This window comes from Engystomops pustulosus, chromosome 2 (assembly GCF_040894005.1).
Source record: "Engystomops pustulosus chromosome 2, aEngPut4.maternal, whole genome shotgun sequence".
NCBI lineage: Eukaryota > Metazoa > Chordata > Amphibia > Anura > Leptodactylidae > Engystomops > Engystomops pustulosus.
Window position 1 is genome coordinate 182518917 of NC_092412.1, and position 27389 is coordinate 182546305.

Here is a 27389-nt window from a genome sequence, read left to right on the forward strand (position 1 = left end):
CTGACCCATCAAATGCCAGTGTCAACCTCTACCATGAAGAGGCGACTCCAGGATGCTGGCCCTCAGGGCAGAGCGTCAAAGAAAAAGCCATATCTCAGACTGGCTAATAAAAAGATATGTGCAGAAGAACATAGACATTGAACTCAGAAAGATTGGCAAAAAAACATTTATTTAGTTCCTAAAGGATGGACTATGATACTATATAAGAAGGAAAAAAAGATAAACTTTATTCATTGGTTATAATAGGGTCATTTGGGTATTAGAACTTGGGGGCCATTTATCTTTGTTTTTTCTCTTTTTGTTTGGACGCATTGGTAAATTTAAGCAGAAATGTTCGACTTTTACTCCGGCCCAGCAAAGTTTGTCTCAGTTGACTTCAGTGTTGTGCCTGATTTATCTTTGGAATCCAGATGTTAGATTTTAAGTAACATATTTTTGTTCAATGACTGCATAAAGTACACTTGAGTATAAGCCGACCCGAATATAAGCCGAGTATAAGTCGAGTATTAGCCAAGTTAGGCTAACAAAAAATGTGCTGAAAAACTCGGCTTATACTTGGGTATATATTAAAAAAAAAACCAACAGACTGTCAAAAGAAGGTTGCAAATTTCCAAACTAAATATAAAACATTGGGGCAAATTTACTTACCCGGTCCATTCGCGTTCCAGCGGCGGCTTCTCCGCTCTGGATTCGGGTCCGGCCGGGATTTAATAAGGTAGTTCTTCCGCCGTCCACCAGGTGGCGCTGCTGCGCTGAAAGTAAACTCATCGCGCCGGAATGCACCGAGCTGGACCAGGTGAAGGTAAGCGGTCCTTATGCGACACATTTTCGGTTTTTAAATGCGGCGGTTTTTCCGAATACGTCGGGTTTTCGTTCGGCCACGCCCCCCGATTTCCGTCGCGCGCATGCCAGCGCCGATGCGCCACAATCCGATCGCGTGCGCCAAAATCCCGGGGCAATTTAAGTACAAGCGGCGCAAAACGGAAATATTCGGGTAACACGTCGGGAAAACGCGAATCGGGCCCTTAATAAATGACCCCCATTGTGTAGTAATTCCTAAAACTAACAAACAAGCACATCTTGGTTTTCTCTCTTTTCATCTTCTAATGGGTATATTTTTTTATATATATTTTTATACTACCTACCTACCCTGAAAAGGGCTAACGTTCATTTTTGCTCAGTCACTGCCTGTCTTACTGACCCTATCAAGATCAGCAGTCTCTCCCTAACTCTGTCTCCTGTCTTTGCTGGCGCCTGGATATGTGAACCTGCCTCTTTTATAACAGGGTCACATTTCCGAGCAAGCCAATCACAGCCACATTAAAACTGGGACAGTCTGTCATTTTGTTTCAGGGTTGTGGGTGCCCAATGACAAATTTGGTGGGTTTAGGTTCACTCAACACTACTCTTTGAGTACTATTAGAAACTGTTAACCAAAGAACATTGCATATAAAATTACATTTCACATCTATTGAAAAAAAACCAAAGCTTATTTTTGTAACTGAGCATTTAGACAGCCATAGTTATTATTTCAATTGCCTTCTCAGCACACATAGCTGACACATTTGCTGTGCTTAAGCTGACTCCATTAATCTCCTTTGAACCACTATAAATTACTGGGTAATTTAATTTTTTTAGGCATGACAATTTATCTGGTGAAAAAGTTGAAACTGAACACATAAAAGCACACATTAAATGTACAGCTTAAGTTATCTGCAATGATCTTTTAGTATCAGTACAACAAATTGTTCTGATCTTTACTCATTAAAAGTTTCCAATGCAGTAAAGCATCAAATTGAGCCCAGATGAAATGATTCGAACAATGCGAAGACACAAAATACAAATAACTGCTTGAAAGGATCACTAAGCTGAAACAAATAGCTGATGATCACGTGTCTGGCATCACTTTTTAGAGACAAAATTTGGTATTGGTTTTTACTGCCTACGGTAGCTCCAGACCACAGGAGAGAATTTCCCAATAAGAGTAAGCTCTTTCTCACAAGTCTGGTTCAATTCTCAGTACTTGAAAATGTAAAGGTCAGTGTTCTAGGATTCCTTCCAAACTTGCATGTCAGCACATGGACGAGATCTCCAAGTACAAGAAATAAAAGCCTCAGGTTTCCATCCCCCTTAAGAGGTTGTGTATCACTAGCTTCCCTAGGGTGTCACACTGCTAATCCCAGAGGGAAGACATATCTGCAGCATGTAGTGTCATGTCTTCTTCTTCTACTATAATTGTAATAATATTTATCTATTGCCTCTGTTGCCGAACATATCATCTTCAGTTACAAGTGACCACAACATTTTAGAGATAAAAATATCAACTTTATGCCATGCACTGTTTATAATCCAGTAGTTTGGGTATCAGGATTTCAGCAGCCATTGTGTTGAGACTTCTGAAACGCCTCCCCAAAACAATAGAGATCATTAGAAGATGGTATATGACAGTCGCTACAGGACAAAGGTTCAGGGGTTTTTTGGTGAATATTTTTACAATTCTTTTTCTTAAAATAAAAATTGCATTTCATCCGCATTACAGTTCATACATGATCTATCTTGATTCTGGGCTATGTATTACAACAGTCTGCTATTTCAATAGGGATTTAATGTCTTTTTTTATCCATTGCACCTTGTTACTAGGCCAAGACCCCACATTATTGTATTTGGAAAATGTTATTACAGATAAATAAGACTAAGATTGATTGAAAACTGAGCAATCCAGGCAGTCCAGGGACAGAAAATGTCATCATGAGAAATAATGGCAAACAATCACCTGATGGTCCTGAACTAGTCTCATATCCTGAGGAAAAAAAGATAAAGGGGAAATGTATTTTCCTTTGGACTGTCATCTCCTTTGAGACTTACAAACATTACAATATAACTAAATTTCACTTTATTATTATTTTTTTTTGTTAAAGGTCAAAAGCCTGGTTGTGACCAAACCAAACGAAGAGGTAAGCTAAGAGGTAAGCTCTCGTATTACTTACCAGAGTTGCAAAGTGTTACTCACAATGAAGACGTTTGTAGATGCAGCCGAAATGCTGCATTATCCTGGTGAAGATTCTGCACTGAAAAGCCATGATAGTTTACCCTGGGCACAAATAACAAAGTTTCGATCTTATCTTCCTGCTATTCATTTTGTAGATTTGTCAAAGATTTGCAGTAACTGTCTGCTACGTGTGAAGCCACAATAAAGCCTCCACAATTGGGTGAAACTACAACTACCTATAGTTGCCACTGTAGAAGGCTAGGTGATTTTGAATATAGAAGAACTGCATTTTTAACCTCATAATCATGTGACCTTTGGTCAGTATATTTGGAAACACAATATTGATCTTATGCAGTAATCAGAACATGTGTTCCTACCCTTAATTTATCCAATTTATTTATGAACTTCCTCTGGTGTTTGATTCTTCTTCACTGAACCTTCTTCAAGTAATATCCTGTATGTGTTTATGCAGTGGGTATGGAAAGCATTCAGACCAATTTATATTTTTCATTGCAGCCAATTGGTATTAAATAATTTTTTCGCTCATTAATTTACACTGCAAATGCTGGGAGAAGGAGGTGACGTCAGACTAGAGAGGTATGAATTCATACCTCTCACATGACGTCACATCCCTCTCCCATGTTCCCAGAGGGAGGTGTGGGGTGTGCTTAATTAGCAGCCTATGTTGTTAATTACAACTTTCTTTTCTAGGTCCTACCGGTGTGTCAAGAGTAGCGACGGACAGTTTGGGATCAAGGTGAAGAGAAGCCGAGATGAGTATTAATAGGCTTTTTATGTTTTCCAGGTGGATAGTTTCCTTTAATTAAAATTTATTGGGCTTGATTAGGAAAGGCACACAGCTGTCTATATGAGACCTCACAGCTCACTGTATATGTCAGAGCACATGAGAATCATGAGGTCTAAGGAACTGCCCATGGAGCTCAGAGACAAAATTATAGCAAGGCACAGATCTGGCCATGGTTACAAAATAATTTATGTAGCAATCAAGTTTTCTAAGAGCACGATGGCTTCCATAATCCTTAAATGGAAGAAGGTTGGGATGATTATAACTATTCCTTGACTTGGTATTCCAGTTAAACTAAGCAGTCATGGGAGAAGAGAAAATAAGCTAATATCTTTTGTACAAAATAAATTCTCCCCATATACTGACACCAACGAGTTTTTCATATTTTACATATTTTACAGAACTGTGTAACAGTGTCATTTTTTGTGGGGAAAGCTGCCATGTTCATTTTGGGAATTGTACAACCTTTACATCCCTTTTTATTCACATTTTTATGAGTTGCAGGATGGCAATATGGACATTGTAGTAATTGGAATAACTGTAGTAAGCGATGAAGCAGCACTCCATGATGAAGTAAAAATAACTTTTATTCCACCATCAAACAGCAATGTTTTACCTTTTCCATAAAGGCATTATGAAGCATAACATGTGACTAGTCAGCTGACTTATATAGCAGTGAAGTAATTACCAACAGGTGAGTAGAAGTGTGACATCATAGGTACTTATATAGCACTAAAACATATGTACAGCTGTACATTGCTTTTCATTACTTGGAATAATTGTTTTTATATTTTAATGGAGCTGACATTTTTGGACTCTTCTGACTGTTATGTGTTCCAGGAGTTGCTTTAAATTTTCATACATTTTTATTTTTTTCTTTAAATGTTTTTTTTTTTATTATTATCATTTCAGGCCCCCTAGGTTACTTTAACCATAGTTATTGGGGGGGGGGGGGGTATATCACTATTCTGTCTGATTTTCGCATTTTGTCTGGTGCAAGGCAGCAATACGCACCTTTTCAGGCGCGCATCTTTCAGGTGCAGCTTTTTAGGCACACTGTCCTGCCAGTCACAAAAAGTCAGCCATCAAGCCAGACAGTATAGTGATATATACCCTTCAATATGCTGCACAATGGATCCTCAATGGCCAGTGTTCCTCCTTAATTTGTCACAATTATTTGACATTTTTAGCATTAGAATTACTAAAATAACACCAGCCCTCACAATTTAACCAAGAAAGAATATATGTCAACAAAGTGTATAGGCATATATTTTTTTAATAATTGAAAAGAAATTCCATTCTTAGGGAAGTAAACTCATCTTTGGCAGACTGTAAAGACAGTTATGGGATTAAGCCTGTATACTTTAAAAACCAGCATGTACATACATGTTACCTGGAGTGCCTTTCATCATAAGGGCATTTAAATGGCTAGATGGTCTTTAACACAAAAGTCTTTTAGATAGTATTTTAGTTGTGCTTCATTGATTGCAAGTAATGTTCCTGACTTAACACAACTACAGAAGCATGGCATTTTCTGTTGTCCGACATAAACACAGTGCTTGTGGTAACCTGTCCAGCACTTAAGATAAGGGTCAACTAATGTGCATCCCAAACAAAGTTTCTTTAACAAACCACATTAACTTTTGATCACAGGTCTAGACAACAAGAAAAGTGGTATATATGCAGAGCTTTTATTTTATTTAAGGTCATATGGAGAGTTTGCATGGACTTATTTTCTAAAACATAAGGTAATTATGTTTTAAAACTTAATGTGATTTACACTGAAGATCAAAATTAGAGAACAATACACATTTTCCTAAAAATCAAGTTCATTTTGTAGTCCTATGTGAATATATTCTAACATGAGAAAAATTAAAAATGTAAATGAGATAATTGTAAAAGAATATTGATCAAAATTGGAGAATGCTTTCAGATACCTGCAAGGTATTGGCATTGATCTGGCACCTGGTGCTAATTTACCTTATTATCTGACAAATCCTATTTAGCTGGCAGTCTAAATTTCTAGTTTAAAAAAAATTTTGATTTAGCAAAAATGGTGTGACTTACTGTGACAGTGGGATGTCAAAATAATGGCCAAAAGGGTTACACTTTCAGCCATAACAAGAAAAGTTAGCAGTTGCAAGTTTATGATCTCTAGAATATTACATCTTTACAACATTACAAACTCAATCAAGTCCCTCAAGAAGGCTAATCGTCTATGAAAGACAAAACCAAGTGAGGACAGAGAATGCAGATAATCTCTGTGGTATAAAATTTCAACACAGCTAAAATTGCTCACCAGTGCATCAATGAACTGGTTAAGGATCTGTCTAGTCATACAGTGTCTCGACGATTAAGAGTATTTGGACTGAAATCCCACTCTGCAGTGACCAAACCTTGTTACCAGAAAGAATCATAAGGCTAGCCTCACTTTTCCTGAGGAGCATGTTGTGTAGACAGGAAGCAGTCCACAGTTCATTTTGGTGATGAAAACAAGATTTGGCTCTGACCGGAAACATTATGTTTTCCCCAACAAACTGTGGAAAGACTGAACCCAAAGTGTGTAAAGAAGTCGGTGAAAGGTGTTGGAGTATGTGCCATGGTTTCTGGAATATTTTCAGGATGAATTCAAGTGTTTATCAGAATCATCCTGAACAATGAAAATCAGCCAGCAATTTTCATTCAGGACAAGGCTCCCTGTCACACAGCAAAACAGGTAAAGTGGTTCTTTGAAACAGAAAACATTAAAACAATAAAATAGCCAGCCCGGAGACTTTAAACCAAATGAAAAACCTCTGGAAAATTGATGGTGACTGGCCAAGAAACCCATAATGTTAACAGAACTGTGGAACAGACTGTGAGAAAGAATAGTGGAAGAGTGGATCAAAATCACACGAGAGCAGTGTGAGAGACTAGTTATATTCTGTGGCCGCATATATGCTGAAGTCATTCAAAGCAAAGGCCTGTACACTTACTACTGATTGGTGACTTTTGCAACCTACTTAAAATGTAATTATAATCTTTCTCTGTGCTACCGTCATTGCTGTTCTCCAATTATGATCATCACTTTTTTTTTAAAAATAAAGGTTTTATGTCGATATACTTTGGTAAAGTTGTTAAACAATGTTGTTTTGGCATGATGTAGACCAAATAAAAAAAAAACCTTTAAATGTTGACCAATGTAGATTACACTATTTCTGAAAAAATCAATTCATCACATATTGTTCCATAATTTAAATTTTAAATTCACTGTTCTAGTTGCCCATGCCAATCAATCAGGGCATAGCTTTCATTCTCCCTCTGATGTTTATAATATTAAAGCTAAGCTCTGATTGGTTGCCATGGGAAACAAGAACGGTTATGCTCTCTAAAGATTACAAGACAACATTATTAAATAGAAAAACAAAATTCCCCCAAAAAAACTTGGAAACTGTTCAAACAAGAAGGCTGTATTTCATTTTTATTTGAAGGTAGTGAAATGTTTTTGAAGGAATTATTTTGTGAAACTGCAGGGTTTGTATTAAAGATCTTTTTAAATTCTCAAGACACAAGCCTGTAGGAAACAAACTTTAGTGAGTGAAAGAAAAAACTGTACTTCCATGTAGCACCATTTAATATTTTGTGTAGCAAAATGAAAATTTGCAAGAATAACATTACAAATGTGTTGTAATCACTGATGAGTTGACACCAGTTTGAAAATTCTGCCCGGGTCTGAGTACCGAAACTTAATCTGGAACTGAACCTCTCCGGTAACACCTGCAATCAGTTCTGGCACCGGTTAACCTTTAAATGTACGCTAGGGGTATGTGCGCATCACCATTTTGTGCAAGATAGTCTCTGCCAATGACAGCATCAGGAAACAATGATCCTCCCCAAAAGAGGTAAGAGAGACCTCCGTGATTGTTGCAAGCAACGGTGTTACTGGCGGGGGATTGAGCTGCTAACTCCTAACTGAAGTTCAGGTCCAGGGACCTGAATCCACAAAGTTGTACACTAGTTGTAATTGCTAAAAAAAACTATTCTGCCATTTTATATGGGTTTTATGGCTTCACCGTGTAGGTATATTCTTTTAGTAAGTAGGTTCACAGAGATTTATAAGGTTATGATATGTTTAAATGCATTTTAAAAATTGTCTTCACAAATAGACACATATGACGTTTTAGTAGATACTGGTGTATGGTGCTTTGGTATGATAAGCTGATATTTTAATTGATACCATTTTGAAAACTGTATAAACTTTTAATCACTTTATATGTTTTTTTTGGGGGGGTTGTAAAAAAATGGTAAACATTAGCAATTTGGATGCCTGTTACCCCTATGGTGTTCAACATATTGGATAGTTTTGATGTAATTTGTTTGGTAAACATGATAAAAAATTACTACTTTATCATTCAAGAGAATTCGAGCACTGTAGGGGACCTGAATTTATATATAATATAAAATATATATATATTCCGCAAGGGAGCAGAATCTAATTGGTACCAGGTTTTCACCACAGCCCGTCGCAAAGTGGGTTGGTCTTGCTGTGGCGGGATACCACCAGGTCGCTCCACAGGCATGACTTGCTTGCAGTGGTGGCCAAGGCAAGGTACAGAGTCATAGAACATAATCGTAGTCGGGGACAGGCAGGAGGTCAGGACAGGTAGCATGGGATCGTAGTCGATAGCAAAGCAGAATGTTGGGTCTGGAAGCAGAGGAGCAGAGTCAGGAACAGAATCGGGGTGTCAATGGGAATCGACAAAACATGCGCAGAACATAAGCAGCAAGCTTTCCCTAGGGCATGAGGTACAAAGATCCGGCAGGGTATGCTATTTATTAAATTAACAAGGCAAATTATCGGTGGCGTACTGACCATTTAAGAGTCAGGAATCCGGCGCACATGCCCTAGGAGACAGGGGGCATGCGTTGAGCCATGGGAGACATTGTGGGAACGCCCAAGCCATGCCCTCCTGCCCAATGTTAAATTTATAGTCCTAAATTCTGCCATTTAGTATCACATGTATATATACTTATGCTTGTCATTCTTGAACTTGTTAATGGGAAGACTGGATTATTCCTATCCTGTTGCTTGTTGTGACTCCCACCATTGTTAAGAATGGTGGGAGTCACTTTCTGCATATTGTTTCTCTATTTATTCTTTGTAACATTGATTGTGATATTGGAGTATTGCACTTCGATGTCTCTGTTATTCCATAACGAATGAATGGTAAAGAAGTAGGCAGAGTTATCTCCAAGATAATCATCACAGGATACTACAATTCCCATGAGCCTTTTGTTCTCATTAACAGCCTCATAACATACAGTCCCATGTAAATCCATCCTTACTACCCCCCCCAGCCTTCTAACATGCAGTCCCATATTATGAAATCTCTCATGTTATATTTAACAACTTTCCTCCAGCCCCAATAAAGGACATTAATATTGTCCATTACACTGATAATAAACAGACCACCATAGAAAGACCAACATCAACAATAATATCACTAGGCAGGAGCAAATACAGTGAGGAATATCACCGCCATAGAATGAGAGGACACTTAAAAACCATATTATCATAAAGCAGACACTCCAGAAATATTAGTTATCAAGCTTTTTGGGGAGTTTAACTATCTGCCTGGAAAGCAAAACATTTCAACCTTTGAAAATGAAGAATTTGTCAGGACTTTATTTTTATTTTCCTTTTTTTTTCAGAATGAAACGCAAAACTTATAACTTAAATTTTACAACTAACATGAAGTACAATGTGTTACGAGAAATTCATCTCAAAATCACCTCAATATGTTAAAGTGCTCCGAAAGGTATAACCTATTATCGTGACACATGTCAGATTCTAAAAATAGAGTCTGGTCATACAGCTGAAAACAAGTGTCGGTGATAAGGGGTTAATAAATATAGATTCAACATTGTTCCTATGATACATATAAAATGATGTTTCAAAACCAGTTTTCCTGCACTATATGACAGAAATACATGACATACAACCATCTCCTTGTCCTTTGTCCGTATAAGTTAATTTCCTGAAACTCTAGATTCAGGTAAAATCTCTTTGAACATATTTAACATAGCACATCCCCTCCCATAATCCCATCGCAAACTTAATTTTGCCACAATTTTGTGGTGGGAAAGGTGTGGTCCTCAGCTAGGCTATATTTATTTGGGGAGTTACAAAGGTTCCCCAAATTATTAAGAGAACAAATGAGAGTACATTAAGGTGCATAATACCAACAGTATCTATAAAACATTGCAAAGAAAAACAAACATTGATAATAAATCATTACAGCAACATTACAATCATTAACTGCTTATTGGTCAGAAATGCAACAAGCTGATTCTATTCCAGAGTCCCTTAAAATGCACATCCAGAGTAGGGTGTGGACGACACACTAAATGGTTGACAGCAGACATGCCGGAGCAGTGAAACGGTAACCAGGATGAAAGGCGATAGAAAAAGATTTTGCCAGGGGCTTTATTGAGGCTTTGCGTTGAAATAATGGGCAGATAGCAAAGCATGTGTGTTCTTGCCTTAGAAAGAATCTGTTTGAAGGGAAAGGGTTTGGCTTTCATAGCCTGACTGAGAATCAGTGGAGGCTTAAGAGGAGATGAACTATAGCCAGACATGTTAAGACACATTCTAGGACAGGAATTACTGGAAACAAGACATATGCTGTGTTACATGAAATGTAACATATGCAGTACATGACAGAGAATCTATATTGATCTGATTTTATTCTGATTATTATTATTTAGATATAAAATATTTATTGCGTTTAGCCTTTATATATTTTTTTTATTGCCACCTTTGTAATTTTTTCCTACTGTTTTTTTGTGCTCCCAAAGTGATTTACAATCGCAGGGAGATGTTTGAGATTGAAACAAATCCATCAACACAAGTCTTTACTCCCTGGTGTTTTTAACCCGAAGCATTTCAATTATTGCAGTGGGTTTCACTCACAGTTTTCAGGCTTTTCAAGAGAAACCTTCAATTAAAGTTACCTGCACAAGAACATGCCCAAAATCATCTTACAGACATAACCTTCCATTTTTTGGGGTTGTTTTACTTCAGTCTAGCATCTGATTTTCATTGATCCTAATAAACTATAGTCTATGAGTAATCCATAAAAAACAGTTCTCACTAGGACATGCTCTACTTCTTCATGGATGGACAAATGGTCTGTTAAAATGTACCTCTGTTATTCACTGACGTGTACATCTGCTCTAAGGACATACTAAATACGTGCTGCATACAGCTGTGCACCGTATGCTCCCATATATACTTGCAATATACAGAAACAGTGGGAAGTGCATTCTGTCAGCCAGTCAATAGTCAGCCATCCATAATTTGCCAACCCACCGTATTTTATACAAATACGGTACAAATACAGTGCAATTTGTTGCCATACTGTTGCAGTACGTCCTGTATGTAAGGCCAGAATACAGCCGTTATACAGAACAGAAAAGACCATACAGTCGTGTGCATGAGGCCTTAAACTTTTTGTGTCAGTTTTATCATAGATCTCCACTACAGATTTCCCTGTTTAACTGAAAAAATAGCAACCATATTCATGACTAAACGATTGCTAAATTATTTCTATTTATTCCCGCTTACTTGCCATTTTTTCTAGTTCCCCATCTGGCACAAGTTAGATACATTTAGTGGCGTGTAGGTTGTGGGAGCCAGGAAACTGGCAGGGAGGGGGAAATTGTTGCGCCTATACTGTCAGAAATAGCCTAATTTTTCGATCAAACCTCTTCTCCTGCACTCTGTCCTCCAAGCTCTCTTTTTTAACAATTTGGTCACATGATCCATTAAAAATAACTGATCCATTACAAAAAGTATTGCACTTGGTGAAACCTTGTGCTTTCCTTTCAAAAAACACATAGCTAATTTTTACTGTTGTGTGTATCTGCCCTCAATATGCTATTTTGCCTCCTTTTAAAATGTTGTGATTCAAGTTCCTGCTGCCTTTCATGATATTTGTAAGCCTCTATCCCAGCTGGATGTAACACTGCTGATAGCTATTGTAGTTTTAGCCCTTCACATTTGTAGAGTTGGGTTTTATACAAGATGAAGAACATAGTGGGTGTAAACATCTTAAATAGACAGGTTGCCCAATCCCACACTTTGTCAGAGCAAAATCAAACAGACCTACATGCAAACAACAAAAAGACATAGATGTAGTAGATCTTTCAGAAGGTGAGCTCTTTTAAGCATGTTTCATCCAGCATTAGTGCAATAAACAGGGCAAGATTCCAGAAAACGTGACAGATCCGGCTTTTCCCAATGTGTGATAAATGTCAAAATCAAACCTGTCCCCAGCTCTTAGCTAAATCTACTAAGTACAGAAGCTGTGAATGAGGAAAATATGGCTTCATTTTATATTACTGACCAGTATTTAGTTGTACTTTAGCTATAGCAAGCACTGTAACATAATTTATGTTTTTCTTTCTCTTAAAAGTTCAAGATACTAAAAACAAGCATTTACTGCAGTGGAAAATGATTTATCCAGCCATCGCCAATAACATAAAGTACAATAAGAAAACATTGGGCAGTAAAAGTATGTGCTACCTCAAACAGTGGTGGGAATTAAACTCAGTACCATTAAGTCTGTAGTTCCCAATAACTTACTTTGCCTGAAGGTCTCTGTACGAACAAGGAGAGTGAACGCCTAGGATGTATGTTGTAAAAGCTGACAGGTCCCAACAAGCTGCTCCTTATTCCTGTTAGAAGTAGAATGTTCCTGTATTTAAAAGCAGAAAGCAGAGCAGCATGACTTGGAGATGTCACCATTTAATATTACACTTTTAGTCTTTTTGTTAACATCATAACATTTAATATACTAAACAGTACTATATTTCACAATGTTATGTGCATTACAGGTACCCTAAAACTGTAATCATTTTGGCTGCCAGAAAGGACAAGGAGGGCATATGAATGTTAAAATGGTGCAAAATGGTAAAAATTATGCTTGTTCTGAATTGACCTGATATAAACCGTTAAGGTTTATGGCATAGAAAATATTTTACACCTATTTTATACAAGCTTATGACATATTAAACCACACCCAAACTGAAAATTGCTAGCACAAGAAATGGCAGCCAATAAATACCATGACTCTGCTTCAACTTTGTATGTCTGCTAAAATACTCCTTAACTAATTAGTGACGCATTAGGCCCCTTGCACTCTGTCCTATTGTTTCAAAATGGCTTGTTCTTATTTACATTATTTCACGCATGTTCATGCATTTCTTTTTCACGAAAGTCAAAATCGCTGCATGCCCTACTTTTGCATTTCACATGCGTTTTTCATTCCCCATTCAAGCTGGAAGCTTAACCACTGGATTCCCCAATGATTGAAAGAATTTGGGTTCTGTTCCACTAATCAATAGTAAAAGCAACTACTGTGTCCATTCTCTATAGGACTTCAGGTAAAAGCTGAGCCATGTTCTCATGATCTAAGGAGCTGGACTCCCATGTGAGGATAGGGGATAATTTTCATACATAAAAGTAACACAAAATTTTTTGGACATTCACGACATTTATTTGTGCCGATGATGACAATTTAGATTCTATATTTAATGATACACAACTTTTCTAGTTCCCACTATGATGCATTTGTCCATTTTAACAGTTTTAACTTCCACATATTGTAGTACACATGAGAAGTCTTGCTATTGTGTCTGAGAAGGCAGGGAGACACTCCCCTAGGAACTGCAATGTGGTATATGAATTGTTAGCGGAACCAACACTCACCAACATACACCTATTACCTAATACTACCTAATTTGGTAGCTGTAAAGCAGATTTCAATTAGTGGTGAGTCATTTAAACCAACCTGTAATTATCACTAATTGTTGTTTGGTGTTACCACTGCCTTGGAAAGTTACCATTGACTGCTAAAATATTTTCTCTGCAAGTTACAGAAGATTTAGTTACAAATCTTCTTCAGCAACAAATGTTTCACATGTGTATTCATTTTATAGATTTACTGGAAATTAACCATGAAGTTCATCTGATCATTAGGTGATGATCAATGGGACATCAATTCTCCCACAGAAAACAATATGGCTACAGAGAGAACATTATACTGTCATATGCATTGAAAGTCATGCTAGAACTAAGATTGCATCAGTGTTGTGTGATGTTTGAGGTTTTTTGACAGAATATATTAAAGGGGCTTAGTCATAAGTCACTTGACCACCAGCGACCAGAAAAATGTGGGAAAAAGTTACCCAAAGGTCCCCATAAAGAAAGCAACCTGTTCTGGGGCTATCAGGATACATAGGGGCTCATTTACTTACCCGGTCCTGTCACGATCCAGCGACGCATTCTCCGACAAGGATTTGGGTCTTCCGGCAATTCACTAAGGTCATGCGCCCGATGTCCACCAGGTGTTGCTGCCACGCCTAGGTCTGCCGGAGTTCATCATCCTATTCCTGGTGCATGTAAGTGTGTTTCAAGTGACACTTTTTTTAAATAGCGTGATTTTTCCGAATCCATCGGGTTTTCCGATGGTCATGCCCCCCGTTTTTTGGTCGCATGCAAGCCGGCGCCGACACAATCAGCTCGCGTGCGCCACAAACCCGGGGCAATTCGGTGCAAAATGGTAAAATTTGGAAAACCCGGCGGAAAAATGCTATTCGGACCCTTAGTAAATGTGCACCAGAGAAATGAAAGTAGTGCAGGCCAAGGTGCACGTTCCTACAACCGGAACACCTTTAAATTACCTGTTTATGGTAGCCTCCTGCCCAACAGTAGAGAGTGAAGGGAAACACAAGCACATAACTGTGTAATGGTCAACACAAGTTAATGCCAGTCAGCTCCCTTATACTTCAAAACTGTTTGTTGTGGGTGCCAAGTGTTAGATACTAGCAATCTGGTATTGAAGACCTATCTTAAGGAAAATATTATGTCTGTGTCTGGGTTTGCAGTTCGTACTGAGAAGATGCTGAATTCTAGCTGGATCTTTTCAGTAGGCAGTCTGAACAATGCTCTATGGCTGGTTGAATCTTCCTTGCACAGCTCTCTGCACCTTTACATTGAACCAGCAACGTTTAACACTCTAATACTCAGAGCACTGCCTCTCACCTGGAGAAGCCTAATAAATTCTAATAAACTCTGATAAATGTCTCAATATTATGAGTGGTGGTTAACCCCTTAACACTAAGCGTCCGATATATTGGACGTTGAGTGCTGGGCTTTAGTGCTTAGCAACCGATATGTCGGGTACAGAGCTGATACCAGTTCAACTCATTATCAGGGCTGAGCCGGCATCATAAAACACGGGGTGTCAACTGTGACTAACAGCTGACACCCCGCTGTAACACCCACGGTGGGTGTTTAACCTGTTAAATGTAATGTTTACTGCAATTATTTCTATTTCTATTAGCTCCGATCATGACCCCAGGGCTGTACACAGGCAGCGCCTTTAAGACCCCGTCTTTGACCGGATCTTAAAGGCATAGTGTCAGCTTTTGCATGTGCATAGCCTGACTGAGCTAATGCACTGCAATACATCAGTATTGCAGGGTATTATCATGAACAAGCAATCAGGGAGACTGTCTTAATGGTTTTACTGTATCGTCCAGAACACATGGAGGCAAGTAGGCAGGGCTGCTAGGGGGTTGTGGTTTTATATCTGTCTGTTGTTCCTGAATTCAGTGTCCTTATTACAGACAGGTTATAAATATCAAAATGGTGAAAAAAACATTTAGCCATATACTCAAAACTTAAATAAAATATGTCACCGATATGCAGTCATACAGTAGTTGTAAAAAAACATTGTACATACTATTAACATTAACTATTAAAAGCAGAATTGTACTACATTTAGTCAGAAAAAGCTTTCTCGTTTTTTCTGTGCTAAACAGACTTTACTCTCCGACTTCTCTAGATCTGTACTGGTCTAGGAGACAGACCACAAAAGTAAGTAAGAAGGATAGAAGTTAGCAGGAGCTGAGTGACAGAAAAGAAATAGAATAACTGAGTATATGCTTCCATTTCAGCTCCTATTGCTTTCTAATGGCAGATTATGAAAATATATTTAGTATTAGGGGTTAATTTGCCTGCCGGATTTTCTTTAAGCAGCCTCTTTTATTATTAAAGGGGTATTGCCACTAAGACAAGTTTCTTATATGTACTCAGCACAACAAAATAACGCATTCTCTAATTCACTGTGATTAACAAATATACAGCATTTCACAGATATAAGTCCAACCTGTCTCTATCAAAATGCTGTACACAATTTCAGTTGTCCCTAGATTCGACCCTGTAACTTCAGACTTAGGGTCAGGGGCCATCTTGGATTTTTGTGTGAGATTTCTGTGTCTTGTGTCTGTAGCCACGCCCCCTGCAGTCCTAGAACGGAGCTCACAGACACCAACACTGATTCACTTCCTGGTAGGAGATTGTGAGGAGAGACAAGCTGCAAACTACAAGCCACAAGGAGATAAGTGATTTTGCACTGAGCAGCATAGAGAGTGATAGGAGCTAAAAAGAGAATACAACTGATCAAAATTGTAAAGTAAGGGGTTAAAATGATCTTTATTGTCTTAACATCACTAGTGGTTTGAAATGTGAGAATTTTCTTTTGTGGGAAAACCCTTTTAATGTCTTGTTAAGTGTAATTATGTATATACAGTTGTATTAAGCTAAATCCTCCCAACATATAGCAGCCAAAAAAGACAAAACATAAGAACAGCACACCCTTTATATTTTTAGGCTTATTTTCTGCAGCATAAAAGCAATGGCAATAAAAATGTTTAGTAGTAGTGATATATGGAGCTTTAGGATGCTATAATTCAAAGTGCTGTCATGGCTGCATATTTTTACTGTATTGACATGTATTGTGGTGTATTGTGGAACAAAGAATGTTAAATGTAGTGTACCATCTAAATAGAGTTTTCACAGAAATATTAATTTACATAGAAATAACTAAATGATTGGTATGGGCACAATCAAGTGGACCTCCACTGATGTCCAAAAGGGACCAAGAGGGGCAATTGTGCAGCATCCGCTGAAGTCAATAGAAATGAAAAACAACAACATAAGGCAGTTATTGGGAACCCCTATGCGTACCTGGATGTTATAGTCCGTAGATACTTCCCGCACTAGGACGTGCTATAACATCCTGCTTCTGGCTCCGGCTCACGAATGGACACGAATGGCTACGATCGTGAGTGTTAACCCATTACACACCGCGGTCAAGCATGACGCGGCGTTTAAGGGTCTTCCCCCTATGGATCGGATCCCCTGCGCCGCTTACCGGGGGATCCAATCCTCTTCTGGGCAGCCCTGAGGTCTGCCAAGTGCCCCGGGGCTGCCCGATTCCCCCAGCAGTCAGACCCCTTCCGGGTCTGACTGTAAACTGTCTGCACATGCGTTGCATGCTCAGACAGTTTACACTGCTCTACAAAGAATTAGTATTGTAGAGCTGTGTATTGGACTTAAACCAGTAAACAGAGCATCGGTGGTTCAAGTTCAAGTATGTATATGTAAAAAAGAGTTAAAAACACCAAAGTTTAAACATTAGAATAAATAAAAATATAAGCCCCTAAAATGTCACTTTTCCATAAAAACTCTCAATAAAGTATAAAAAAACCACAAACACACAATAAATCACCACATATTTGGTATTGCCGCAACCGTAACAATCTGTAGAATAAAACAGAAGTTACTGCACGCTAAACGCCAGAGGAAAAAAATGCAAAAAAAACTTTCTAAAAAAAGATCATTTTTAATTAATACCTTTAAAAAAAAAAGTGGGAAAAAAAGTCACACACTCTAAAATAAGACCACGGAAAAAAAAAGCTCTTCTTGCAAAAAATAAGCCCTTAACCAGATTCGTCAGCCAAAAAATAATAAAGTTCTGCATATAATAAGAACTTTTTAAATCTGCCCTGTGTCACTATAAGTGGCTATAGCTTTGGACCGCTATAAGATATCCAGAAGATTTTGAGATTGTTTTCTCATGACACATTGTACTTCAAATGAGTTTAAAATTTTGGATGATAGCTTTTGTGTTTAGTTGTGAAAAATACGGAAATTTGGCAAAATTTTTAAAAAATTCTTTATTTTCATTTTTCATATACATCATACCTATTATACACATGAATAACATCATCATACTGTTACTGAATCATACTGGCATACTGTTACTGAATAAAATCACTATATAAAGAGCCATATAAATAAAACATTGCAGTACCAGGAGCAAGTTTTTGTTCCCTGCCACAGTCTTCAATGGAGTTGGTGTCCTTGAGACAAATATACATATATATATATATATATATATATATATATATATGTTTTTAAATATACTGCAATACAGTAATATTGCGGTATATTGCATAAGTGATCAGACTTGAACCATAAGGGGTCTGGAAATTCAGTAAAAAAATTTAAAAAGTTAAAATTACCCCCTTTTCTGTAGCTTACAAAAAAAAATTAATACATAAATAAACATATTAGGTATCGCCTTGTCCCAAAAAGCCCACTCTAAAGATGTTTTTATCTAAGGATAAAAAAAAATTATTATTAATGGTGGTGAACCCATAACGAAAAATAGTACCCAAATGTCTGAAACGCCACTTCTATGCCATTGTAAAGCACATACACTCACCGGTCACTTTATTAGGTACACCTGTCCAACTGCTCGTTAACACTTAATTTATAATCAGCCAATCACATGGCGGCAACTCAGTGCATTTAGGCATGTAGACATGGTCAAGACAATCTCCTGCAGTTCAAACCGAGCATCAGTATGGGGAAGAAAGGTGATTTGAGTGCCTTTGAACGTGGCCTGGTTGTTGGTACCAGAAGGGCTGGTCTGAGTATTTCAGAAACTGCTGATCTACTGGGATTTTCACGCACAACCATCTCTAGGGTTTACAGAGAATGGTCCGAAAAAGAAAAAACGTCCAGTGAGCGGCAGTTCTGTGGGCGGAAATGCCTTGTTGATGCCAGAGGTCAGAGGAGAATGGGCAGACTGGTTCGAGCTGATAGAAAGGCAACAGTGACTCAAATCGCCATCCGTTACAACCAAGGTAAGCAGAAGAGCATCTCTTAACGCACGGTACGTCGAACTTTGAGGCAGATGGGCTACAGCAGCAGAAGACCACAACGGGTGCCACTCCTTTCAGCTAAGAACAGGAAACTGAGGCTATAATTTGCACAAGCTCATCGAAATTGGACAGTAGGAGATTGGAAAAACGTTGCCTGGTCTGATGAGTCTCAATTTCTGCTGCAACATTCGGATGGTAGGGTCAGAATTTGGCGTCAACAACATGAAAGCATGGATCAATCCTGCCTTGTATCAACGGTTCAGGCTGGTGGTGGTGGTGTCATGGTGTGGGGAATATTTTCTTGGCACTCTTTGGGCCCCTTGGTACCAATTGAGCATTGTTGCAATGCCACAGCCTACCTGAGTATTGTTGCTGACCATGTCCATCCCTTTATGACCACAATGTACCCAACATCGAATGGCTACTTTCAGCAGGAAAATGCGCCATGTCATAAAGCTGGAATCATCCCAGACTGGTTTCTTGAACATGACAATGAGTTCACTGTACTCAAATGGCCTCCACAGTCACCAGATCTCAATCCAATAGAGCATCTTTGGGATGTGGTGGAACGGGAGATTCGCATCATGGATGTGTAGCTGACAAATCTGCGGCAACTGTGTGATGCCATCATGTCAATATGGACCAAAATCTCTGAGGAATGCTTCCAGCACCTTGTTGAATCTATGCCACGAAGAATTGAGGCAGTTCTAAAGGCCAAAGGGGGTCCAACCCGTTACTAGCATGGTGTACCTAATAAAGTGGCCAGTGAGTGTATATATTTTAATACAAAGTGCTCAAAAGGTAGCACAGGCTGTCTTCTACTTAAGAACACCCTACTTACAGATGACCCCTAGTTAAAGATGGACCTCTCTACCCACTGTGACCTCCACTGAAGCTTTCTGAATGCTTTACTATAGTCACAGACTGCAATGATCAGCTGTAATGTGTCTGTAATGAAGCTTTATTGATAATCATTGGTCCCATTAAAGCAAAAAATGATGAAAATCCAATTGTCACTGGGGCAAAAAAAAATTTTTTTGGATCTACAATTATGAAATATACAGTTTCGACTTACATACAAATTCAATTTAAGAACAAACCTTTAGAACCTATCTTGTACATAACCCGTGGACTGCCTGTATTGTGTGCATAATCAGGTATACCACATTAAAAGTGGAACATGGAAAGTGGCTAGGATGTCATATTCCTGCTTTGTATTGGGGGATCTGTATCTGAGGGCAGATTTTGACACTCTAGACTTACAAGGGAAACTTAAAGGTGTATTCCCATCAGGGCATTTACATTTAATTAAATTCATTTGCCATATGTAAACATTTCTTCAAATGGATGTTATTAAAAAAATGTTCCTGTGTGAAGATAATTTCTCATAAATGTAGTCATGTTGTCCCTTAGAAACCAGATAGCTTCCCCGGATGCGACCACGGCACACTCTGGCAGTGGTTGCCAGACTTGCGCTAAAGAGCCCTGCCGGACCACCTGGCTTCAGCAATCATTATCACAGGGCGGCTGTGCGACATGTAGTAACTACCGGACATTTTATATACAATAACCTTTTGTTTCTTTGTGCAATCCCTCCAGCAGAGGTGGTCGTATCCGAGGAAGCTATCTCGTTTCTTAGGGACCATATGACTACATTTATAAGAAATTATCTTCACACAGGAACATATTTTTTAAATAACATCAAATTGAAGAAATGTTTACATATGGCAGATTAATGAAACTGAATGTGAGTGCCCAGACGAGAATACCCCTTTAAGGAAGTGTCTTGAAACATTGGCCCAGATGTATCAAAAATGGTGCAATCTGCCTTAGTGCAGTTTCCCTCACTAATGTGCAGTTTGCACCAAATAATACGGTAGTCGCGCATGCTCTTAGAAAATATAGTATGTTTTCAGGATGTGCACACAGTTGCACCTTTTTTTGTGCACTTTTTTCATGTTTCAGAATTGTGGCACAGATAAAATTGTGGCATTGCTCAATAATAAATGTGGCGCAAACTCCAACTAACCATTAATGGCTCCCTTTAAGGTGCACAGTTTTCAAAAGTGTTAGACAAAGTGCAACCATGACACAAAAGCGGCGCAAACACTTCATAAATACATGTGCAAGCTCAAAAGATGTTCTTTTAGTTCAAAGATAAACAGAAAATGGCGCTGGGCCATTGTCTTTGGACTGTCATCTTTATGCAGTATGTGGTGTAATTTTATTGAGGTTGATTGTTGTTATCTTTCCATTGTTCTGGAGGCGGTGACTCCCGTGTATCCTGGTATTTTAAGAATGTCTTCTTGAACTGGAGCAGGGCAGATTGTATCTTATGTAAGCTAAACTGCCCCATCTATTCCATGATCCTTGTGTGTAAAATCATATCATCCCTGATGAAGGGACAAATGTTAAATAATTAAAAACAGGAATTTCCTAAAACATTACAATTTTTTTACTGTGAAATTTGGAGCTTATGTAGTAAATATCTGATGGTTTTAGGCAAAGCACAGTATGAGTACAATAGAGAAGGTGTCTGCTGTATATAGAGATGATACTATAGCTTAGAAGTTTTTAAGAATACATGAATGATTTCCCAGAGGATGTATACAAGTGTAAAGCAGGAGTTGAGCACTGAGCCCTGCTTCAGTGGAATGTAAGATGTCCATTAAAGTGTCAGAAGAAAGGTAGCTGACCAGATACAATTACACAAAAGTAGTTTACAAAAGAGAGACCTGTTAGTAGGTGTTGCAGGATGAATCAAGAGTAAGTTTATTTAGGAAGTGGAGAAGACATGCTAAAATAGGAACTTAAAATCCCAAATTAAAGAGAGGGGTGGAAGATGGCAGTAGATGAGACATTCTAACAAGACACATGAGAATGGAATCATGAACATAAGGCTTAAAGGGCACCTACCACCACAAATCTACCTATAAAGGTAGATCGGGTGGTAGGTGGATCAATAGGACGTGAGGATAGCCCTTTTAAGGGCTAATCCTCACGTCCCCGCAATGATTTGAAAACTTTTATTGCCCCAATATTAAAATTTTCTCATGCGGCTACTGGGGCGTGGGGCTACTCCAAGGCCCGGTAGCCTCTTTTCTCCTCCTACCAAAAATCTTCGCCGCGCAGCTACGAGGAGCTGCGCGCCCTCGTCCGGCACATCTGCTGTGCATGCGCAGACAGCAGATGTGCCGGACGAGGGCGCGCAGCTCCTCGTAGCTGCACGCCGAAGATTTTTGGTAGGAGGAGAAAAGAGGCTACCGGGGCGTGGAGTAGCCGCCTCGTGTAACCTCAGATGCGGCTACTCCACGCCCCAGTAGCCGCATAAGAAAATTTTAATATTGGGGCAATAAAAGTTTTCAAATCATTGCGGGGACGTGAGGATTAGCCCTTAAAAGGGCTATCCTCATGTCCTATTGATCCACCTACCACCCGATCTACCTTTATAGGTAGTTTCGTGGTGGTAGGTTCCCTTTAAGGAAGTCAAAGTAGGGAATTTCAGAGACTTCACATTACTATTATTGGATTAAACCTAGATACAATCCTATTTTTACAGATAACAGTGAATTGATGTTGTAGCCTTCGAGTTGGAATGTATTGCATGTCCAAGAATTGTGTAGCAAAAACACAAAGGGGGAGATTCATTATGGCTTCTGTCAGTTCTGGCAGATAAACTATATGAATCTTCCTCTCCCTGGTAGTTTTCTGTCTGTGTCAGGGCATAGAACAGGCAGGCAGCAGAGTGGGCCAGACTTGAGTGCCTGGCCTATCACATTTACTCCAGTCTCCAACGGAGTTCCAGTGGAAGCAAGAGCAAAAACCTCTATGGGCGCAAACTTCGCCAGTTCTTACCTGTAGACCATAAATTGGACCCATATTAATATCCTATTAGTGATAATCACTGGCGGGGGGATACAACTGGTGTTCTAAATGCTAGTCATAACAAATTATCCCCAGTGTTCTTCCATGAATAGCCACCGGTTTGCCAAGATGAAGAATCTCTGGCAGCTTTTAGGTCACACGGTGCGTTTTGATTGCATTTTGAAACGCATTACAACAGCTGAGGAGAGGTGATTTGCCTAATTATATTACTATTAACCATTGCATTTACAAAACACAGTGTAAATGTGATGTTAACACATGCATTAACTGTGCATTAACAAAACACAAATGTAAACTCATTGTTAACTAATGTGTTAACATCATGTTTCCACAGTGTTTTGTAAACATAAATTTTAACAGTAATGCAACTAGGCAAATTACCTCTCTTCAGTTGTTGTATTGCGTTTCAAAATGCAATGAAAATGCAGCCAAAATGCACTGTGTGACCGCACCCTTAGAATTTCAGGAAACCCCTTGGAGAAGAGTTTGAATCTACATTGCACTACATTCTCAAGCTTTGGACATATTTATCATTTGGCAGGATCCTTCTCCAGTTTTCGGAGGGGTCTGAGGAGCTTGAAATGTCTGAAGTGAAAGGTGAAGTCTGTTGGCAAAAAGTTACAAAATTCAGCAGATGAAACTATTTTGAGACATTTTGAAGGCAGAAAACTGATATAATTGCTCTGATATAACCCTTTGGCTTTGGAATCCTGCCCCATTTACTTTAATACAGTTGTGTTGAAATTTTTGGTTTGACTTGTGGACAGTGTTGGAAGAAAGGAGTAATGTTTTCTAATCCTGAACAACCATTTTATTCCTTTTGTCCACAGTCAACTTCAGTTCCTATAAATTTGGTATTACAAAGCAACCCTATACAATTACAACCCTATGCTGACCATCATATAGTGATATACCTGGTATCTACAGCTCCAGCTGAGCCTCATTGGGGTTTATGTATTGAGATTATATATATATATATATATATATATATATATATATATATATATATATATATACACTGTATATATTTAATTGATTAAATTTTTAACCAATTCAACCAAATCTACTGAGTAACATTGTTCAGTGATATAAAATACAAGGCTGTAATTTAAGTGAAGCAAATACTGCTTATCTACAAATTCTTCAATATATCTTGTCAATTTAGGAATGCTTCCAGCTATCTAAATACCTCAAGACATGTGAAAAACCTTCTGAGTCTCTTACTTAGGTGTGGCCGGTAAGGAGTGCATCATTTACACGCCCTCAGGTAAGCAGCACCTGGAGGCCACACCTTTCTGACACACACATGCTCTGATAGGGCGTCTCACTCTGTCTGTCAACTGTTCATTAAAATAAGTGAATACAAAAAGCCTTGACCTTAAAGTGGGCCGATCATTCTTGCAATACACATCTGCCAAATCTTCCAGGCTCTGTACTTTCTGTATTTGCTAATTCATCCTAAGTTGCTCTGACTTTTCTTCCATTTCTCATCGCTATAGTCCTGTGTTTTCTACATTCAGATCTCTATTTCATACTGGCAGAAAGAACTGTTGGTACTGTGGTGAAATCTTCATTTCAATTCCTTTTTCTGGCACTAAATAGGCTCATTTCCATTTGACTGCTGTGCTATGTAACTATTATTTGCTCTTTGTATTCCTCCATGTCCCTGTCTCTTATCTTAGCACTTTATCTACTTAGAAAAGAATAGAGATTCAGCCACTGGATCCTTTGTTCTACTGGAAAGGTAAGTTGGGATGTGTTGTCTGATGTTTCTTTAGATTGCTTAGATACTGAAAGGTTTCTGATGAATGAAAACAAATATTAACACAGACATTCCTGGGAGAAAACATACAGCACTGAGGAGGAACATTGCCTTATAGGACATTTCCAAATACTTTAAAAGATTTTACTAGTATTACAATGTACACATACCTATTAATTGAGAAATATGTATACACATGTACCCTAAGTGTATGCCACATTACTTCTAATATTCACTTTGCAGCAGGCCAAAACATATATTTACTTTTCAATGTAATTGGTTTGGAGAACATATTTTTCTTCTTTTTTATAAACGCATTGCTGTGTTGCAAAATAATTTTGCTAGTGGTAATGTATAGCATGTCGTTAAGTTATAAATTTAAATATAAGTTATAAATAAAAATATTCTACATCTTTAAAGCATGTCGAGATTAATATATAATAGGGAACCTTGCCATGACAGTGAAGCCAGCTCTGAGGGGTCCATCTTTGTAACTTGCTATTTATATAAGGAAAGATGTAGAATTGGTATGAAGGTGTTTAAAAACAGTGCAACTTACTTATACATGCACACTATGTAGTAGGGTATACTATGAGCTGTAATATTGTATTTTGCATTTTGAGAAATTGTGTGGCATACACTCCAAAACATCAAAAAGATTGCTAGGCTTGGGTCCTTGAAGTCCATAGTCCAAAGGATATTACGTATTGGCAACAAGATACTTTGCTCAATTCACATACTTTAAACGAGATCCATGTAGACTCAGCCCAAACCATTTTAGACTTTGTGGACTGAAAGTTTGGATAAAGTATTTGCAAATAAAGTAAATGCAGACATATTGTATTCATGGAGGTATAGTTATAAAAGACCATCTATAAGGAATGTGATCCTTTGATATAATGTGATACTTATAACACAGCATAAAATATTTTAAGCTTCTTTTATTATTAAAAGAACACATTTTACTATATGTAACTAATATTTAAAAGTCCTTCAAAGTAGCAATAAGAAAGCTCCTATAACTTCCGCTATCTATCTTTTACCTGTTCTATATTTAAATTAATTGGAAGATTAGGGCTGTTATTAGAGATGGCCTTCTTCTTTGCTGGTAAATTGTGTCTACTGTTATGTCAATGCCAAGATATATATCTTGTAAATATGATATATATATCTGTGTCAATATAGTTTTTGACATATAGAAGACTCTATAGAACAATATTAATTCCTACTTAAAGTTTGGATTTTCATATTTAAAGAAAATGTGGGCACTATTATCCATTGGGTTAATCTGAAATTTAAATTTTTAATATGCATCTTAAGCATTCATCTATATTTTCAGTTACCTGAGCTATTTGCTTCAAAAGTGTGCTTTAAATGACTTCAAAGGACATAATGTGGTATCTTTTTCTCCATATCTCAGCAATCAAAGCTCTTCAGGATGACAATTGCCTCCAGCTATTTTTCACTAATTCCTAGACCACTGTGTGATCATGCAATGGAAACTTTTGACTGTGTGAAGACTGGTTTAGACATGTCCAGAAGACAGAAACATTTCAGATGGGCCCAGACTGTGCAGTGGAATTCAGTTCTCCAGGTGTGCTCTCCTCCTTATATGGTGGTGATTCAAGAGTACTCAGCTAAAACAAGCCCTGACATATATAAGGGCAAGGCACCGAATGCTCCCAGGACAAGGTTTGTGTTATACAAGCTACACAGAAGGTAGTCTGTGATGTATGAATATCTCACCTATTCCACATTGAACATAAATATAAATTGATGGGATTCTATTTTAACAAGGGAGGCCTAAAATCATTACAGATTTACCTCTCTCTCTCTATTCTGTAGTGTTGTACAGAAGGTTTTGTACTGCATACATTTTCCTATATCACTGTTGGCTATCAAATATCATTAATTTGTGCTCTGGGTCTTTATTTAATTTTTGCTTCATGACAATATATACAGGTTGACGTGTGAGTGAACAATCCACATGTTCTGTTATCCTTCATTCCACCGGAGTCTGTCTCATACGTAACCAGATTTCAGTGGGGTGAAGCACAACAGGCATGTAACAATGTCTACAAAATCTTCAATAAATGTCTATTTTTCATCAAATACAAATGGAGACCAACTGAAAGATTGAACCAAGAAGATACTACTTTAAGTAAATGATGGGTGGTAAAATGGATTTGATGTTTTTAAATTAAATAAAAATGCTTATCCTATTCAATTTACTTTATTTTTTGCCTTCTTATCAGTTGCTGATCAATGAACTTTGATTTAGTGTTAGGCCCTATTTATATGAATGTGGAAGATGTAACAGTCAACTCCTATTCATACAACCATTCCTTTCACCCTCTTTTGTGAGAATAGTCTGCTAGCATCCATGAAAAAAGGATGCCATTTAGAAAAAACTCAGCCATAAAAAATTTGACATTTTTTCATGGATGAGTTACATCTATAATCCTAAATAAACATGTAAATGTAGCCTTAGGGCTGTTGTACCTAGTGAGTGTGGAAGGTTCAGCTGGTGAATGCAGTTCAGTTAACTAAACTAACTGCTGCATTTAGTTCAACTGCACTGAGTTCAGCTATTTATTTAAACCCAACCTACGCATGCATGGTTAGCCAAGTATTTCTGTGTTATAAGAGTGGTGTAAGCAATTAGTCATACAACTATTGGGATGGTTTACATCCCGTAATAACAAAAGATTTGCAAATAAAATATTCAACATACTTGATTCTGGAGTTAGGAAACTGGTTCATCTACAATCAGTATATACAAATGATGATAATTCAATGGGAGAAATTTATCAAAACTGTCTGAGAGCAAACCAATCAGAGCTCAGCTTTCATTTTACCTCATCAGTTTATACAATGAAAGCTGAGCT

The 27389-nt window shown here is 38.0% G+C and overlaps 2 long non-coding RNA genes across 2 annotated transcripts in view; one reads left to right on the top strand and one right to left on the bottom strand.

The window, feature by feature from the left end:
• LOC140116663 (uncharacterized) overlaps positions 1-12501 on the bottom strand; it is a 46580-nt gene extending 34079 nt beyond the window's left edge. Inside the window, exon 1 of the long non-coding RNA XR_011852892.1 lies at positions 12421-12501. This is a non-coding gene — a long non-coding RNA (uncharacterized lncRNA). The remainder of the gene's footprint in view (positions 1-12420) is intronic.
• Positions 12502-24132: 11631 nt separating this feature from the next.
• LOC140116664 (uncharacterized) lies at positions 24133-26732 on the top strand. Its single transcript, XR_011852893.1, has 2 exons — positions 24133-24483; positions 25922-26732. It is a non-coding gene; the product is annotated as an uncharacterized lncRNA (long non-coding RNA).
• Positions 26733-27389: the final 657 nt, after the last annotated feature.